Source organism: Dermacentor andersoni, chromosome 7 (genome assembly GCF_023375885.2).
Source record: "Dermacentor andersoni chromosome 7, qqDerAnde1_hic_scaffold, whole genome shotgun sequence".
Lineage (NCBI taxonomy): Eukaryota > Metazoa > Arthropoda > Arachnida > Ixodida > Ixodidae > Dermacentor > Dermacentor andersoni.
The window spans coordinates 140,320,445-140,340,062 of record NC_092820.1 but is presented as its reverse complement, the minus strand read 5'-3'; the positions used below and the strand labels follow the sequence as shown (position 1 = coordinate 140,340,062).

The 19,618-nt window shown below is 43.3% G+C and overlaps 1 long non-coding RNA gene across 1 annotated transcript; it reads right to left on the bottom strand.

Annotated features, from left to right (window-relative positions):
* Nucleotides 1–12,446: 12,446 nt before the first annotated feature.
* On the bottom strand, nucleotides 12,447–18,971 carry LOC126533745 (uncharacterized). The gene is made up of 4 exons (XR_011895562.1): nucleotides 18,684–18,971; nucleotides 16,541–16,723; nucleotides 13,081–13,260; nucleotides 12,447–12,618 (listed from the first exon to the last, which is right to left on the bottom strand). It is a non-coding gene; the product is annotated as an uncharacterized lncRNA (long non-coding RNA).
* Nucleotides 18,972–19,618: the final 647 nt, after the last annotated feature.

Sequence of the window (19,618 nt, the reverse complement as noted above, 5' to 3'; positions counted from 1 at the left end):
AATCAGATCATTGTTTTGGCTAATAAAACCCTAGGAATAATTGTTTTTACACCGACCGCCTATATTGCTTGAGCATTCAATCAGCGAATATGGCAAATCAAAAAAGGCATAATTCGCGTGGTTGAGGAAACTTCATGAAAGGGAAAATTGCCATTCACTTGAGGGGCATACAAAATAAAGAAAAATATGGGTTTCATAAAAAGAAAGCTGGGCAACGGACGAAAAAAGCTTTTTTTTTTCTCTAGAAGCCGCCCCTTCCTTTCTTTTTCTTTTAGCTTCGTGTGACAGTGCGATGGATAACAATTTTTGCTGTATTTCTATCGAAGTATAGACGGGCTAAATGAGGGCGTATAGCAGTAGTTCGCTGACGTCGTACGTCAGTCTACTATACGCAGAGCAGGAGCAAAAGAATGAGCAGTACAAGTGACTATAAGGCGGTGCCACTAGCGTTACTGTCTTCTCCCCGCTGCCTCACGCTGCGCACGAGAGTCACTACTAATTCGATCAGCAACACTCACTTGTTTCCGGTTTGCCTAATGGGTACCTCAATATTACAGCTTGCAGGCATTGGAGTAATTATTACTGGAAACATTCAGGGTAAATATGCGCACGAGACAATACAATTAGAATGCATGTGTTACCATTTTCGAAGGGCTATTCTAATACTGTTTTATTCCAGTTGCACTTGCTCATATGTATTTTTGTTGAGTTTGAAACGAATACAGTGAGACACTTCAAGTACAGACTACAGCAAGCACATAGATTGCGTATTATGTGTAGCAAACATTCGCCGTACTTTTGGATGTGAGATAGAGTAATAGAATTGTCTCGACGAAGTCTGCCCCGCTGACTATCACGACCGGTATATCTTGGGTGTCACCCTAACAAACATAGCACGAAAAGGAAAACATTTTCATGTACTTACGCATGCATGTTTGTTGGCACTCTTTTTCGGAATCGAATCTATTCTCGTTGCCTGCGCAACCGCCATAGATGAACATTTTACAAACACTTGCTGTGGAATTAAAGAACCACCTCGGTTTATATGCTCGGCATGGACCAGAATCGGGTGGTTGCTCACACCTAGTCGACGATTTAATTTGGGCTGGAACATGAACAAGTCACTGTGAACACTGCGCTGACTAGAAGAATGTGCAAGAACAAGGAAGACGGGACAAAGACTCACTTAGAATTGACGTTTTATTAAAGGCGTCTACGGGAGCAAGACATGGATGCGTGTTCTTGTGAACGCGCGCATGCGATGATGACAAGCAGATAAGTGGTAAGGTACAAAAAGTAAAAACAGCACTCACTATCCTACCAGCGGTTAAATTAAGAGTTAAAGACCGATGAACCGCGGTGCTGTCTGCACCGGCACGAACAGTGTTACAAACAGTGAAGTGTTATTTAGAAAATTATTAGGGAACGTAATTGTATGCGTGTGCCTAATAAATCACGGGTCAGAAGACAAAAACTGTATATCTGACTAGCTTCTTTAGCAATGTTAGTGGGCCCACGCAAATACATTCATCGATGAGGCCTTGGTGGGATTAAAGGCATTTAGTAATTTTCCTTCGGGCTGGGGATCCTTCGAACGCTCGTCTATTGACAAATCTGCAGGAAAGGATCAGTAAATGTTTCCACTTAGAAGTATAAGGTAGTTTTCACCAACTACATAGAATTCAGTATCTTAACAGATGATTTTAGTAACACTCAGCGCAGGTTGAGCACTTATTCTGAAATAACTTTTGTTTCCAATTTCAAGTGTTATAGACGTGCCTGTGCAATTTGCAGTAAAAGCCACCATTCGATACCACCGACAACTTCGCCAATCTCATCACTTCACTTCCTAACGTGGAGTACGCCAGTTGGGACATAAGGCTAGCCCCTTCACTGTTGGCTGGAGTGCCGTCTTGTCTTGGCTAGTGACAGTTGATTCTGTTGTCTATTCGCAAATGTTTTGCCGGCTGATTTACCACCATCGAAACCAGCCATAATTTCAAACTAAGGTTTCCTTTCCCGTGCAGCAGCTCGCCTTCAATGGCCAAGCTCGCAACTCCCGAAGTTTTTGTATTCTTCACGAAGTGGGCTCGAGCTAGAACTTTACGTATGTTGCATCATGTTTACAAAAAATGAGCTGTTTGCCAAAATGTTTTACAGGTCTTGAAAGAATGGGGGCCTATTGTTTCAAACATTTTTTGCATGATGATGATGGCGATTAACTGGCATCCCCTTTCAAACGGGGCGATGAAAATGTGTCACCTAAGCTGCTTGCTGCAATCAGGTGTGCTATACTAGGTGTATGCTATACAGCTGCTTAACTTTTTATTTTCTTTCAAGATCTGCCTTGTACTGCTAGCTATGACTGTAAGAGATCCGCTCGTATAAAACTCTGCCCTTCTTTTTTTTCTACCAATACTCTAAACAGCTGTTGCTTATCACGACTGCTGACTGGCTGACGCTTCCGTTCACTTTAAACCCAAGCGCTTCTGGAAGGCGTAGGTTACTTACGGTTCTCACTGGGTGAGCCCCTACGCAATCAATTAGGATCTGCCGAAGGGTCTCCGGATTTTTGATGCAGCATACACATGCCTCTTGAATTGCCGAATATTTGCTCCGGTATAATTTTGACCTTAAGCAACCGGCTCGAGCTTCAAATAGCAAGACACTGCCTTTAGTGTTCTCGTACAGATTTTGCATCCAATTTCTTTCTTCACATTCTTGTAAATCTCCACGGTCTTTTTTGTTTCCATTCTTTGCATCCAATTACCTGTCTCTGTTTCTATCACTTTCTTTTTGATGACTCCTAGTTGTATATTTACACTTTAAATTACCCAGCACTTGGTTGCCAACTTTCTTGGCCGCTTCCTCCATTTTGTGTGCGCGCGTTTGAAGTACAGATTCTTGAGAACTTTAGCCACCCATTTATTTTTATCCATGTTCCTGAGTCTTTCTTCATAACTAATTTTGCTCTGTGCTTTACCTATTTCAAAAGACGCCCAACCTCTGTCCCCCTGCACTGTCTCATTTGTGGTTTTACCGCAGGCTCTCAAAGGCAAACGGCCTACCGATCTTTGGTTAACATCCAACTGCGACAACATATCCAATTTTAAGCATGGAATCCCATTCGCGATCGTTAGTGCTGGTACCATTACTCCTTTCTAGATTCTACGCACCACGTGTGATGCTTATTGTGGCTCCACAATACTCGGTGTTTTGTTATTGCAGCTTTCTCTTTATTTTCCGATTGTCTTGGTCGGTGCTTCAGTAAGCATTTTCTTCGTTTGTAGATATGCCGAGGTATATATGTATATATATATATATATATATATATATATATATATATATATATATATATATATATATATATATGTATATATATATATAGATTGGATGACTTGCTGGTGAGTTGAAACCACGTAATTATTCCTCTCTTCATCAACGATCAAAAATCTCGACTTCTCTGTGCTAAACTTGAGGCCTATATTTCTCGCTGAGTGGCCCCAGCTTTTCGAAAGTGCGAGTAAATCTCTTTTATTGTCCGCTAACAGCACTATGTCGTCGGCATACATGAGGCAAGGGAGCTTCTGTTTCACCATTTGTCCATTACTCATGTAAGACAGATCCAACCCGAATTCGCTGTTTTCCAGTCGTCTCTTTATTGCGTTAACATCAAGCGTGAACAGCAACGGAGACAGAGGACATGCAAAAAAGAAGTTAGGGCTCCCTCTTGTCAGAGCAAAAGACCAAAAGAAAACCCTGCTGTATTCTTGAAGTCATTGCTTAATGAGAACACTTATTTATTACAAGAAACAATGCTCGAGCACACTTTTGTACAGTGGTCTACAACCGTACCCGATAACGTTTCCTGATGCTAAAAAGACGTCCCTCCCTCCCAAAAAGGGTATTTGCTTCGAGCATTTCCGGAAGCTGCGAGACTGACGACGGCAAAATTGCGTGAGTGGTCACTGTCCTCGCTGGACGATAAAACCAGTCTTTAGTGACCCTGTCGTGGCGTGAGCATGGCGTGACCGGCGTCAGAATGGAAACAAATAATCGGGAATAAATCTCTACGTATCAAGCAAAATGTGTTTGCTCAGGACAAACTTTCAAAAATAATCGCTGTCGAGTCCCCAGGCGCCCGCCTCCGGGTTTTTGTCCGGGGGAATTTTATGAGCTTTACAGCTCACAGGCTGGCAGGTAAGCAATGAGACGTGAGTTGGCACGAGCTACGCTTGCTTAAGATATTATTAAGTTTTCTCCTTGTGACCAGTATACTATTCTTGCCCGAGAAACGACCATCGAAACGTATGCTATCAGCAGGGAAAAAAAACATTTGAAATGTTGCTGCAGCTCACCTTTTAGCGATGCATTTGCCTCGCGACGCAGCTGATGGAATTGCTTACCGTTTGGGGTCGTATTTATTTCACGTCGGCTCTAAAGGCTAGCCGAAGGGCCTTCAGAAGCCGAACAATGCGTACCGCCTAAGTGTTGCGTAATACGAAGCACGACTGTGACGTAATCATCCACAATGCAAAGAGAAAAAAAAATGCAACGCCTTGGCAAGTGCAACGCAGCGAACAACAGTGTAGCAAGTAGAATAGAATACTGTCACAGGAGAAGCTTTCTGCGAATATCACTATCATTTGGCTATTACAAGAAGAATGGTTAGAACGTGGATAATCGTGCTAGTGGCTTCGCACGCTCTTGCGACTCGTTTTTAGTATGCTTTCCCAAAAATTATTGGCCTAAGCTTATTAGAAAGCCTGTTTTTTATAAACGGGGAGACCAAGAAGACGATCCACACATGCATAAGAACTGCGAATCAATGCATATATAAAACAGTACTTTAAAAATGATTGATAATTTTTCGGAGCTGTTTGCATACACGAGGATAAAAAACATAAACTAACCATAATTTTTATGTCATCTGAACTTCTAAGCGTGCACCTCGTGTTGACGCTAGCACCAGGGTTGCCTGAAATATATTTTGCAGCGAACTCTGTACATCCACTTATGGCCACACCACTGATTAAGAGGTTGAATCTTCTCCTAACAACAGAGATAGATGGAGAAAATGCTTGAGGTCACTTAAAACCCGTGCCTAAAGCTGGTTTTACGAACATGCCATGTACGCTGTTAGTGAGAGGACTAATATCTCCATTAGTATAAAGCACCTTACACCAGCGTGGAAAAACAGTTGCAGGCACTGCGCACCACTGAAGAAAGCGGAATAGCGGCTAGAGGTATGCAGCGTGGTCTCATATTACAAGACAATTCTGGCTATGTGGTGTCGCATTCGTGCCGATCACTTGGAAGCGCTGGCTTGCACGAAATACGAATAGGCGAGTATCTTTGTTTGACGAGTTATGCTTGCGCATGTGTGCAATCGAATGAGAAATAAAAAACAAGAATGCAGATCGTTTATCTGGTACGGAAATGGCATACTTGTTTAGCAACCTATGACCAGGAGCCTGTAGCACCTGCATGCCCCATTTCGTGAGTGTCCGCGATCTGTGGATTTCTTTTTTATGTTTTTTAAGCCTTTGACGATGCGTCCCGGCGTATTTAAATGTTTATAAACCCACTATCAAACCAGTTTTGAATCAGTGCATAGTGTCATTTTTGATGTTCGTTTGCCTTTGTCCGTGTCCTTGGCGCTGTTTCCGCCTGAATATGAATAACTATCTAGCCGGTGCTTTCACGTTAATATGCTCTTGTCCCCACTGTCGCCGCCCACGTCTTGGTGCCGTCGTCACACAGCCGTTCGCATAACAGATACAATTTCATGTGTTCCACTAAAATGTTAGTTGATCGGATAACGCTCTGGAGAAGCGCATCTAGTATTAGGTTGGCACTTACCGGTCACAATGCGTCACATAATATTGATTCTCAGAGCGCGTAAAATCTACCCACCCGCCGTGGTTGCTGAGTGGCTATGGTGTTGGGCTGCTGAGCACGAGGTCGCGGGATCGAATCCCGGCCACGGGGGCCGCATTTCGATGGGGGCGAAATGCGAAAACACCCGTGTACTTAGATTTAGGTGCACGTTAAAGAACCCGAGGCGGTCGAAATTTCCGGAGTCCTCCACTACGGCGTGCCTCATAATCAGAAAGTGGTTTTGGCACGTAAAACCCCATAATTCAAATTCAAAATCTACCCACCTTTTACGACCACTGCCACCTTCCCGATCGCCAGGCCAATAGTCACGTCTATAACCGCAGGCATCTAGGCCATCGTTCTAAACTGCCTCAGCGCAATTATTTGAGGAAGAGGAAAACGAACAACGTCGCGGTACCCACCGGTAGAGCTTGCTTTCGTCGCAGCTAGTGAGTAAAGAACCGAATGAGTCACCCACGTTCGCCGGCTTCGCTTGCGCTATTGCCGAGTTATAGTCTTGCTGTATAAGCGGTTCGAAGTTGAGAAAATCGCGCTTACATAAAATATTTAAGCGACTCAGAAATATTCAAGCCCGCAACTCATAAGAACTTCACTTTTCAAAGGCGTGACGTTTAGTGAAAATTGTAGCGCGCATCTAACAGATACGGATACGCGTATTCTAACGCATAAACCTTGGGGCTAAAAATTCATCGTACAATCCTTGAGTAAGCGTAGAGGGTTAACATGAAATAAAAAGTGATTGTTTTTCAGAAGAAAGGCAGTTCCGAGCGACAACAAGGAAGAAAGAAAGCTGTCACTCTTACGAGTGTCTTAACGAGTGAAAGGCAGCCACTTACCATGCACAAAAACAACGCAGGAAATAAAGACAGGCACGTTGCTAAACATGGTTATAGTATTCAATTTGCGGGTAAGATGGCAACCTTCGACGACGTGTCTGGATGCAATACTGTGCGAAGCTTTTCATAGAAGGGGCTTAGTATAACAAACCTAAAAAACGTTTGAAGCGATGGTTCTGTACAAACCCTTTTTGCATAGCGAAAATGTTTTTTATGTTTGCGAAAATTACGCAGGTGTTTGGAATTTCAAACAATGTGCATAGAGTTGTTGCTCGGATAACACCTTGTTTAACATAAGGCGCTTCTGAGAACAAGTGTTGTACCTATATTTGGGTTTGCGTATGTTCTGTTTCAGCATTGTCTACTTACATTCTGTAGAGGAACGTCAGTACAGTCAGTAGCAATTTTTTTTGGACGAACACAACTATAAGCGCTCTGGTGCAAGCTTGCCATAATCAACGCGTGTGGAACAGTAGGAAATTAAGTGCTCGCTTCTGGTAGTTCTGGTTTTACACTTTCAGAAAATGGCTGCATCGACAAGATTGTGCTTTCAGTGGTCACAGCGGTATTTGTTTTGCGTAAGAAATTGCAACCCAATGGTCAAGTTGAATGTGATGTGATTCATGACGCTCTCTTTAGACATTTTGGAAGACGCTGCTGAGTTTGGTTTATCTTGTATGCGTTTACAAATTACGTAATTTCGATCATCAAGTTTCAGAACAGGTTGCTTGTGCGGCGTGTTACAGGGAGTTGAGAAAACTTTCGGTGGATTACCTTCAGTTAGCATTGTTAGTGAAGGAGCAAGGGCTGTGGGTGAGAGTTCTGTCAATCGCGACTATGGCGAGAAGAAAAACGTTCAATGCTGTGACACTAGTTTCTCTTCAGGCTTCAAACAATAACTTGGTCCTACCTAACACCAGGTGCTTGAAGCAGGCTGTATAGGATGGAAGCGTTCCGCATAAGGCAGGCTAAGAACAACCTGCCCGCTACTCCACACGTGTATCCGCGCCCAGCTTGCGGACTTACATTTGCGGCGACCATTTCCCGATCTTGCCATTAATGGTTGCCTACCTGCACCATGCAATGCGTATAGCAAAAACGTGGAAAAGCACGACTTATAGTGGTCTGCTTCACGATTCACTAGCTGGGTATTTCAACAGTGCTTGAGGTCCACTATCCACTTGTGAAGCCGTGGGATGAAAACAGCAAGTTGATCGACAGTGAAGGCAAACTATTGAGGAAGTTTCTAGTCTTCTTTCAATTACATATGCAATCAAAGGCAATCACATGTAGTTTCGATAAGCATTGCGCGAATGCTGCTTTAGGCGCCAGGCCAATGTCGGTCCAAGAGGTAATGTTTTGTGAGCTTGATTCCTAGTCGTATTTTAAACGTGCACAAAGTTAGAAGAGCGTACTCAGACACATTGTTTTGATGCATTATTTTCCACCTGCAGGCTTAGCCTAGGGAGCTATGAGGTCTCAACACTAGAGAAACGCCGCTGTTTGTGAGAAGTCTAAATTTTCCGCAGGTATCACCAAGAACTAAGAACGGCATAGTGAAATAAAATGATGGCGTTCAACGTCTCTGTGTAACAAACTTCCTGTGGGAGACGAGATGAAGGCTGTTTTGAATTAGTTTAGACCGCCTGATAGTTTTCTACGCGCGCTATACCAAAGTACGCAAGATTATTGAATTCTGGAAATACGGCTCGGAATGCGCCTGTAACGACTGGAAATTAAAGCCGCGTCGTCGTCAATCTGGAGCACTGTGCCATATCTTCAGTGGCCCTGTGGCTCGTATGAATCTTGCAATAAATGTGGCGTGGCTTAGACATATTGTCCTCTCGTGTCTTTTGTGAACGCACCTCAGTTGCGATGTAGGTCGCGAGCCAATGCTAACTATGCGCAAATGCCGGAGGTCCTTTGGATGAGCAGTGCGCATGAGATGTTTGTTGTACACTAACGAGAGTAATTAGCAACTGCTGTACGTTGGAACGCCAAACAAGAAATTATTATTTTTTCATATGTGAACGCGATCTGGAACGTGCTATTTGTCCTTACCTGTAATCTTGTGTCAGTTTTCGTGAAAACTGGGCGCGGTTTGCCTTTTTGTTGTTTCGATTCATATTGCGGTGATTTTATTAGATGTAGCCCTAACTACGACTTTTGAGCCCATGTTTAGCTTTGATGGTATTAGTGCAACGCAGCCTTGCAATGCTGATGCCAGCGTTATTGGTACAAATATCCAACGTGAATTTATGTTGCTGTGGCCCTTACCAACAGCCTTGAACGTTTTTTCACTGCGTGATATGCCGCAGGGGGAAGGAAAGAAGTGAAAGGTTTTGAGCTGGCCAGCTTTACATGTTTAGTGGCTTGTGTATTGTTGGTAATAGCTAGGTGGTGGACAAAATTGCTTTGTCTTGTTTTCAGACTTTGGAAAGCTGCCTTCGAATGTGCAAATATGTACCAATGTCGCGAAAAAAGCGGGAGTACACATCTGACTGCTTCTTTAGCTGCACAAAATCGGCTTAATGTCGATGTATTGGTTGTTTGAAGGTGATAAGACCATATTCTTTTTTTTTGTGGAGGTCATTAAACAAACCTCAAGATGAGTTTTGAGACACTGATGAACCATTAGTAAAGATATGTGCCATTTTAAAGAATTTCACCCCGATATAATTTCCCCATTGTGGTACAACTTCGCAGACAACAGGACTACGCGACGACTACATCATGGTGGTTCTCTTAGTGCTGTTATCCGCGCTGTATATTTTATTTTGTCAATGCTTAACCAACTATCCCAAATTAGCACTCCTTTTCTTGATAGTACCTCATGCAGTTTCTCGAATAGCTGCTCGGGGCACAGATTTTTAAAATTTATATGAGCGAAGTGTAGTGTACAGGTGGCATCATCCACGAAGGTCAATTTGTTTGCATCAGATGTCGCGCTTGCGTGAAGGTTGCAAGCTAAATTAGGCTAACGGCGTGGCGAAATCCGAAATTTATTTTTGTGGCTGCGATACGACTGTAATATTGTTGCTCACTTGGCACGTATGGGAAGCATGTGCCAGCAGAAAAACCAGCACTCATTCGTGACAAAATGTAACCTTATGTTACCTGCTTCAAGAGAACGGTTTCTTTGTCTCCGTCCTCTAAAAGATGGAGGTCGCAGTGGCGCGTTAGGTGCGCAAAAGCCTCATAGCTGGTGCCATCGCGATCTGAGGTGAATCGTTATTTAAGCCAGCTATGGTCATCGCGAGTTACTTTATTAAAACAACACGCGTCAGAGCCAATCTCAGGGTGAATCTACGCGTTATTCCAATTAGCCAGGAGGCAATACAGCAACACGCCGAATTTACACTGCAGATACGCGTCATGCATGAGGCGTGTATGCAGTAAGCCGGGCTCCTCTGTGGACGCGCTGCGTCATTAAGCGGCATTGCCGTGAAGTCCACGTGCGGCGGTTGAGGGAATCTACATCCTGTACACATTGTCCGATTATATGTGACTCGGGCTCGATTCCGCCCAACACCGGATAAATTTTGAATTCCGTTTTCGCCATTGAAGAGCAGTGCATACTAAGTTGCAGATGATTGCCAAAGTTGACACGAAAGAGGTTCATTGAAGAGCGGCCCATAACGAGTGGTTTGAGTCAAGGAGGTTCACTGAAGAGCCGAATATAGTGAGTAGCACATGCTCAGTGACCCAAGTAGGCATCAAAGAGGATCACTGAACGGCGACACGTATCTAAGGCACATAACCAGTGTTCCAAGTTGGCGTCAGAAAGGTTCTTTGAAGCACGTCAAACACCTATGTGCGACATACCCAGTGACCCAAATTGGTCTGGCGGGTGGGGCCGTGTAACGTAAACCTACTTCATTCTGATTTCATTCCAATTTTCAGACATGAAATTTATGTAAGTGCCAGCGCGAGCAACGGGCGGGGACCCGCAGCGTTGTTTGAACAGCCTAGCAAACGCGCTCCTCATTTATAGTACCGTGCCTTTGTCTTCTTTGAAAGTGAATGCCACTGCTTAGATCCAAAGGTTTTTCTTGTCTAATTGGTAGATGGGTAAGCGGCGAGCAATGCGAAGGAGTGGGGAAAGTTTCCGTAGGTCGGAAATAGAATAGCGAAATTATATACCCGGCTAAGGATGGCGGCGCCGGCGTCTGCGATTGCAGCGCTTCCCGTTGCTTTGCTTGCGGTGGCTAGTCAAAAATCGTGGTGTCGTGCAACGGGTAGGTTAGAAATGCCACTACAACCATTCCTCTGTGAAAAAAAGTTGCCATAGTGCTTTCGCATACACTGCGAAAACGGCTTGAAAAGGTCCTACTTCGCCGAAAAAGTTATGACACGCAGGAACACGAATTATCCCCGGGATCTCGGAGTATCCAGTGCCATAGAGATCCGTGGGTAGCCATATTTCATTCTTTCTTGAACGGTAAATTCTCGGACTATTCCCCACACACAAAAAATGCAGTTTCGTTCCGCATATCTTTAGCGTGTACACGTATTTCTGTGTGCTGAGCCTTCATGGTTTCGTGGCGCCGCGTGACAGACAGGCAAAGTGGGCGCAGCCTGAAACGTTTTGACCAGTAGCGGTGCGCTTATGATGAAACACTTGTGGAATCGTATATTTTTTTCTTTTGTTAGGCCTAACCATGCAATATCAGTGGGTACATGTGATATCGGATGCGGAGCTTTGGCGGTTTTGTTGAGATTGCGTGTCAGACAGGTGAATCTGTGGTGGCGCGAAATATTTCTCTGGCGATAGTTGAGATCTAGTGGCAGAAACAAAAACAATTTGGAACGGTTTTATGCTAGAAAATCCTTGGTTTCAAGCCCCGTTCTCTCCGTGCCGCAGCCCAACGTTCCACCAATTTTTCCATGTGCTACCCCATGGCCCAATTTGGTGTAAGAACGGTTGGAGACATGGGTACACAAACAGATAGATAGATAGATAAACAGGCAGCCAGCCAGCTGCCGAAATGTGTGTGAAGGATCCTAAGGATGGTATTCCCATTAAAAATCAATTCATTAAAAATCAAATCAGTCCCAATTGATTCCACAAATGCTTCATGAAGCCAAGTAAAAAATAAACATTAAATTATGTGGTTTTACGTGCCAAAACCGCGATATAATTGTGATGCACACCGTAGTGAGCAACTCCGGATTAATTTTGACCGCCTGGGGTACTTTAACGCGCACATAATGTGCGGTACACGGGCGTTCTTGCATTTCACCCGCGTCAGAATACGGCTGCCGCGTCCGGGCTTCCGTACCGCTCCCTCAAGTTTTGTAGCCTAACGCCGTAGCCACTGCCCCACCACGGCGGTTGATGACGCCTAGTAGAGGGAGCTTCAAGGCAGCCTGCCGTTTCTCTCCGCAAGTTCCTCCAGTGACGAGCATTTAGGCGTTTAGTGCATGAATGCCTGAACGCACGAGTGTTCATCATGCTTGAATTCATGTTCTTTACATGAATGCATAGAGCTGTTCGGCAGGCTTGCGCCACACGTTTGCATTGCGTCATGTGGAAAAAGCTGGTTCTTTCCCATATAACGTAGTCGTAGTTCATTGCACATGCTGTTAGCACTTACCTGTAAGCGAAAGGTGGTGTGTTTAGTGGCTGCGTTCGCAATGACCGTACTTCGTGTTTTAGCTGGGTATGATCAGCTCGTTTGTAGGATGAGAATACAAGACAACCTGATGTTTGAATGCATTCAAGGGTTCATTTTCAAGCTCCATCAAAGCGTTCGCAATACGCGCGACACAGTCCTTGTGACGGATTCAGTATATCGTCTGAATGTAGCTGCCTATTCTGGTCCACCTGGGCCGGGTTCCGCCTCCATAAGCGAGCGGCAGACCTTTCGGAAGTCCATATCTAAGGAGAGTATAAAGAATTAAATATGAGGAATCAAAGAGTGACGCAATAAGCGGAAAGCATGGATTTATTCTAAAGACTAGGAGTGAACGCTGGAAATAACTTGGGTTTTCATACGTTGTGTTAAAATTGCAGTTGCGACATCCTACTATTAATGGGGGATTTGTATCAGTGAGAGTGTGAGTCGATAGGCAAAAGAATGGCTATATATTGATGTCATTATCAGCGACCGTCCCTCAGTTCCTACTGAACGCCTATGTATTTAAACGAGAAACATTGTGAAAGAAGCAAAATTCCCCAATCACTTTCCTTGTCTCGAGATTGATGTGATAATTACGAATCATTGAGGTCCAGAAGTGGTTCTAAGTTTACTCATTCCTGGTTGAATTTGCTATGACAAATGAAGTGCAAGAAAACGACGAAATGCCGTTTGTGCTCGTAAAGTCAAATACTAGGACTTACTAGTGCAAGTCGCCATACACTTGTCACACGAGGGGTACTTGTTTGAGCCTCGTTCACAGAGGTGGCGCTTATACCGATGGCATGTGGCTGAACCAGGATTAAAATACCAGAAATGCGAAGGGATCTTGCATTTTCCAGGTTTAGGCTTAGGGCTGCAGACACGTTCTTGCGGTGATGATGCTGAAATTTTAAAACATTTTAATAGCATTAGTAAAAGATCACGCATCTAACTAATGCTGCTTACACATATGAACGTATGGCGACGTTAGTGCGTAACGTTTTTAATCAGCGTGTCGGTTTATTACTCGTGGAAAAGCCTGAGCACTACAATTCTACGTGCTACGAATAAAATAAAATGTCAGCGTAACACACAGTCGTGTCATTATTTTTCTTGTGCTCAAAAAATATACCCTGCTTGCCATAAAACCGGCTAAAACGATTACTACAGGCTGTTGTACAGGCAGATTACGCTGACTGTGAAGAAAAAGCACTACATTGAGTGTACTTCCTGCCCTTGCAGCACCAAGCACATGCAAAGTTGACGGCGCGTAGAAGAACGAACGGCATGATATCATGTGAGTCGCTCTTGATATTAAAAACAAAATCGCTGCAATCTCCCTTTTGTGGACTTTGCACAAGTGGTACTACGAACAACATGCGGGATGTTTTCCTGACATTATAATTTAAAACTGATTGATGCGTCCCTAAGCTTGCAGATATCAGGCGTGCGAGAGGAGATACGCCATCAGTAAAGAGCACAGATGTGCGTGAAAAATAATTGCAGCACATATCTGATACGCTTTGCACAAGAACTGACAGAACAGGATGCGTTTTAGCTCAGGGGACGGTTGGCTCACAATGGGCTTTAGTTCTATTTAGGAGAAGCAGCGCGACACAACAGAACCCGCAACAACAGCGATGCTGCATGGATGAGTCCCGAAACGATAAACAGCACTGAGTGTATATTTGTAATCGCCAATCGGAATCTTTTAGAACAACAAGGATTCTTGCTAGAGATACAAGAACTTCTCCTCCGCCAAATATTCACTTTGCTGCCCACCTGGAGTTCCCCCCGGATAGCCGCGACTGAGGCCGTTGCTACTGAGAACGTTGCTGCGAAAGATGTCCCTACTTGCCAGTTTATACACGAAATATAGTCTGTTTGATACTTATTAGTTTCTGACAGCCGCTACAAACTTGCAAACGTTCATCCCTGCGATTATACGCGATGAAGATCGAGAGAAACGCTCTTTACGAACTTCCGTCGCTACTAGCCCTCCTTATGTGACCGGCTTGCTTGACACCATCTTATTTTTATTTTACTGTTATCTTTAAAATACTGGAGGCCTTCTAGGGGCCCTTGCAGGAGAGGCATAAGGACAAAACGAAGAAAAAGTAAGCTACAACATGCATACGCGCGTCACAAGCAAAATGAAAATAACAAGGAATCAATAAAATGCCGTTATTGAAGAAAACAAATTAATAACCATTTCAGAAACATTGTATCAAAACAAGATGAAAAAGAACCAAACAACAACATTTTCAACTGTCGTATGTTTTATGTCGACATTTTCAATGCTTTCAGTGTTAGAAGCGATATCGGCAAGTTATTCTATTCGGTTATTGTGCGAGGAAACAAGGAATATTTAAAGGTGTTATCCCTGGCAAAATACGCAGTTTTATTTATTTATTTATTTATTTATTTATTTATTTATTTATCACAGTACCCACAGCGCCAGTTTGGCATTACAGTGGGGGGGGAGAAGTACATATATCATTGACAAACAGCAGTTAATATAGAATACATGAAAAAGAAAGATACAGATCAGGGCAAATCGCCGTCACAACAAAAAGAAACAAAGAAGCAGAGCATAACCGTACATGTGCGAAGTGAAACAAAGTGGTTCTGTTGACGCAAGCACAACGTACAGAGAAAAAAAAATTGCAAGTCATACGGCTGAAGCAAAGGCATCATTTGAAGATAGCGATACAACATCGCTGGGCAACCTGTTCCACTCACTGACCGTCTTAGGAAAAAATGACATCTTAAAAAGCTCCGTTCTACATCTATAGTCTTTAATTTTAAGTGGGTGATCGCGCCTGCCAGAAGTGTACTCCGGTGGCCTAATGTAGCTATCACGATTGAGGCCGGTCTTAGAATGATATATATTGTGCAAAAATTTTAATCTGAATGTTTTTCTGCGATTTTGAAGTGTATTCCAGCCTAATGCTTCCTTTGTTTGGGATGCGCTAAAATACCGAGTATAATTTTGAACCACGAAACGGGCTGCTAAGTTTTGTACTCTTTCTAGTTTCTTTATGTCTGTCGCAGTCCATGGGTCCCAGATAGTACAAGCATATTCCAGTATTGGTCTTATGTTAGTCTTGTAAAGCAGGTTCCTTGTTTCTAGAGGAAAGCACTTCGCATTTCTACGTAGCATAGCAAGAACTCTATACGCCTTAGCAATTATATAGTTAACATGACGGTTCCAGCATAGTTGAGGGGTCAAGTACACCCCAAGATATTTATATTCACACACGGATGCAAGATTTGTCCCGTTAATCCTATATGTATATACATTTGGTGACCTTTGTCTCGTAAAGCACATCTGCACAGTTTTATCAAGATTTATACTCATGCCCCATTTATTAATGATTCGGCACGCTGGTACCTCCTCAATCATCCCGTTAAAAGTGACCTCCTCTTTTACAACCTTGCTACCCGTTCTGGCAATCGCTGTGTTGGTATGTTCAAGACATATGCAGATGTTGTCGCAATGCCTCCAGCAATACGAATGTCTGTGCCCGCACCAGCCGATCCCTTCTCTTTGTCGTCACTTTCAACACAAGACTGTCCATAACAACAAGTCTTTCTGCCATTCAAGTCGCTCTGTCTAGTTGATGACATGTTACTCTGGATGGCTGTGCGTGCTCCTGAATTGTCACATTTTCTTCCCTCGTTTAGATAGGTGAAGTCATGTCATTGAGGAGACTTCTGCGACATATCGCCACGTATCGCCTCTTCATACCTCTCCTAATCACCCTGCCTTCGTAGTACAACTTGTGCACCGGAAGAAAGCAATAGCAATGGGGATGGTGGGTGGTCGATGGGCCTACGTGTGTTAGATGTGTTATGTGAATAAACATGTGCCACCACACAAGACGGTGGCATGGCGATAGCAAAGCATAGGCCAGTAGGAAAACAGGAAGGCCTCGAAATATTGTTGCTGTGCAGTCACCGCTGAGAAGGAGTTCTGTAAGGCGCAAGTTGCAGCCTGTGTAACGGTATTTTCTTTTAATGACAGCGAAAATAATACATGCCGGTCACCTGTGCATCTGTATATAAACACATGATAAGAAGATAACGGGAATACAAGTATGACAATGTTCAATGGTTCTGTTGCCGACGAGACAACAAATCTTACTGCGGCGAGAAAACATACATTTTAGAAGTACTCACGTAGGCACACCGACAGGCACTTTTTTTCTGAAGTGAACTGGTTGTCATTTCCACCGCAACCACCATAGATGAACATTTTACAACGTGAAAATTTCGAATCAAAATACCAAGTAGGCTGGTATGCTCGGCAGTTACCAGTTTCCGGTTCCTTAAAACACCTGTCTGGTGGTTTTTCTGAGTAAGCTGAAAAAAAAAGAGTGTCGCTTAGAATATATATGAAAGAGCGGGAGCTGTCTTGTGTAAAACATGTTGCAGTTTATCCAGTATCCTTCCACGTAGCTTACATGTGACACCGTGTTATATTGTCATTGGCATTCGAAGAAAGCGTCATACACAAATCACTACTGAAAAGTGAGAAGTGGAAAGAAATGAAAAATGAAGTATAAGAAGAGAGTGAATACGCCGCACAGAAATAGCAGAACCAAGGATGATTCATTTTGTAATCTTACAAGGATTGGTTCGAGCTGTTAACAGTGTACGGCACCAGATTTCTGGAATGTGTCGAGTTTTCATTGTTGGTGCATTCGTACGAGCATCATGCTCTGATGAAATAAAGACGCCGAGGAAAGTACATGAACAGCTGTCGAGGTTCAGGGTTGCAAGCCTTCCTTTAGTCACTTCCTTAATGCTTCTTTTTTTGTCAGACCTACATCTGTCACCACTAAGCTAAGAAAGATGTTGGTCACACGTCTTGATTACTTTGTTTAAGCGAGCTAGTAATAGTGCAAACGAATAGATTTGTCTCACAGATCAGTGAGCTAATGAGCGCCGTTAATAGGGGACTATAGCATGGCGGCAAGGGAAACACTGAATTTGCAGTGCGAGCTTGCTCATATAGCTATGATGTTCTGGTTTGCTTTGATAACCTCTCAATTTCGTGAAATTGATTTCGAGCAAGCGCTGTACTATTGCAGAAGCCGAAACATACATATTAATTGCAGCTATGTTTATTCTCTACGTTTCTAATCATGTTTCGCTTTAAAAATGGGTAAGCACAACAAGTGAGTCTATTTCAAGAGATTCATTTTGGAGGCTTACAATAAAATTTATTAATAAAGCTTTCCACAAGCCTTTCGGCACCTGGTAGTCAGTAAAAAGCACTTGGCTCACATTGACCTGTACGGCTGCATCTGTAGGTATTTGTACAGGTTGTTGTTGCTCTGATCCTTCACACAGATTTTTCTTCTTAGACTTACTAACAATGGGGGGGCGACATACTGATAAAATAAATAAACCAACCCAGCTTGGCCTTTTCGTTTCAGCTGCTCGAAAATCTACTGCACGGAAATTACGAGTTGAGCTAGATAGGTAGATTTTAACCTACGCAAACCTAACCTTTATATGAACTCAGATAGAGCTTGTTAAGATCACCAAAGGCTAGAGTCGTTTCATTTATTTCGGTGAGAATATTTGGCATGACGGAGAGTAGAAGAACAGGGGAATCTTTTTACGTACGAAGCACGAAATGTTCTTTGCTCATCAATATACATAAGCTCTTATTATTTATATGAGCAATAGTCATTTTAGATTCTGAAAAAAGCCACCTTTACCGTGCTGAGACCTCTGAGCCCGGACAAATGCTAATCTCGCGCTATGGTGATGGTTGTAGGGTTGAACACAAGAGGCGACACGATATTCACTGTTTCAATCAAGTTTTATCAAGTTCTATGAACTTTTGTGCTTTCTTTTCTGTATCAGCTTATTATATGTAGACTGCATGTCTTTGAAAATCTTGGTTGGAGTACTATTCGTACAAAAACTGAAGTTCGCCTTTCTCTGGCAACACTGACGGGGAACAAGATAGCATAAGAATATCACACTGTCTTTTTAATTAGCTTGTTTCAATTTAGCACGGAGATGAGGTGAGAAAAGCAAATTTCATTATGATAGAGAAAAAGCGGTATGGTAGGGGTGTGTCTGCCATCTGCAATTTGATTACCAATAGTTGAAACACAGGAGATTGTTGAGAGAAATCCCCTGTGTCCTCATGTTAGCCAGACGTCTCGCCGAAAAATTGTTCACTCAGAAAAACCCCTTTCTGATTCTCGACCTATTCAAACAAAAAGGCTGTTCCACCCTTTAGAGTACGACAGGCAGACATGATGAAATTCCTCCCATGCAGACAAAGGAAACAAAAACGTACCTAGCTCAAGAACCACGTTGACGGTGAAAATAAAACAGCAGCATAAGAACCTCATATCTGATGTCGCGTTGAATGTGCCAAGATAGCGAACGCTTGGATTGCGCAAAGTGAGAGAGCATATGTTGGCGCTATATATAGGGCGACGTTTTCCTTAAGCGATGGTGAAAGTAAAACACACAAACAAAAAAACCTGACATTGACGTCGTGCAGTATACCACCGTTTACCTCTAGCACACGTGTTTTGTAGCAGCAGTCTTTGTGTTGCTTACATTTTGTTGAATAGAAAAGAACCGCCACTGCTGCAATGACAAAAATTGTCCTATCTTGGTAGCTTTTCTTGTAGCACGTCTACAATTCTCTATTGGCTTCTCTATTCTCTATCATCCCTCCCCATGTTAACAATAGCATTCTTTAAACTTACATGCACCCGAACAGAACTTCAGGGATTCTATATAGCAATGAAAGTACTACACAACGTACTGGCGGTCTTTGTGAGCTATAGATTTCTGTGCTTCGGGAAACCAGAACACAGGTGCGCAAATTTCTAGTGCGAAGCATTTTTAGTGAAGCAGAGCAGGTTTTGATGCTGCGATAGTAGGATTTTAGCGAGAACGCATTTAGAATGAAGGTGAGGGTGAGCAGGGAGTTTTGTGCAGACCATTATCTGCCACCACTGTGGATAGGGCCCCTGTACTTGGGCTACGCCCGAAAGAGTAAGCTCAGTGTTGCACATTATGCAGTGCTGCTTGACACATCATAAGTGACCCATATGTTTGGGGAGGAGGTTAACGCACAGCCACGCTACTCGCTACTAGTTTTGCGAAGCGCGCGATATACTTGCTTTAAACTGTTAGCGTAGCTAAGCCGCCGAAAACATGCAGTAAAACTTGAACTAGACAATAAAACAAGATCTACAGATCCAACCCACTTCATGG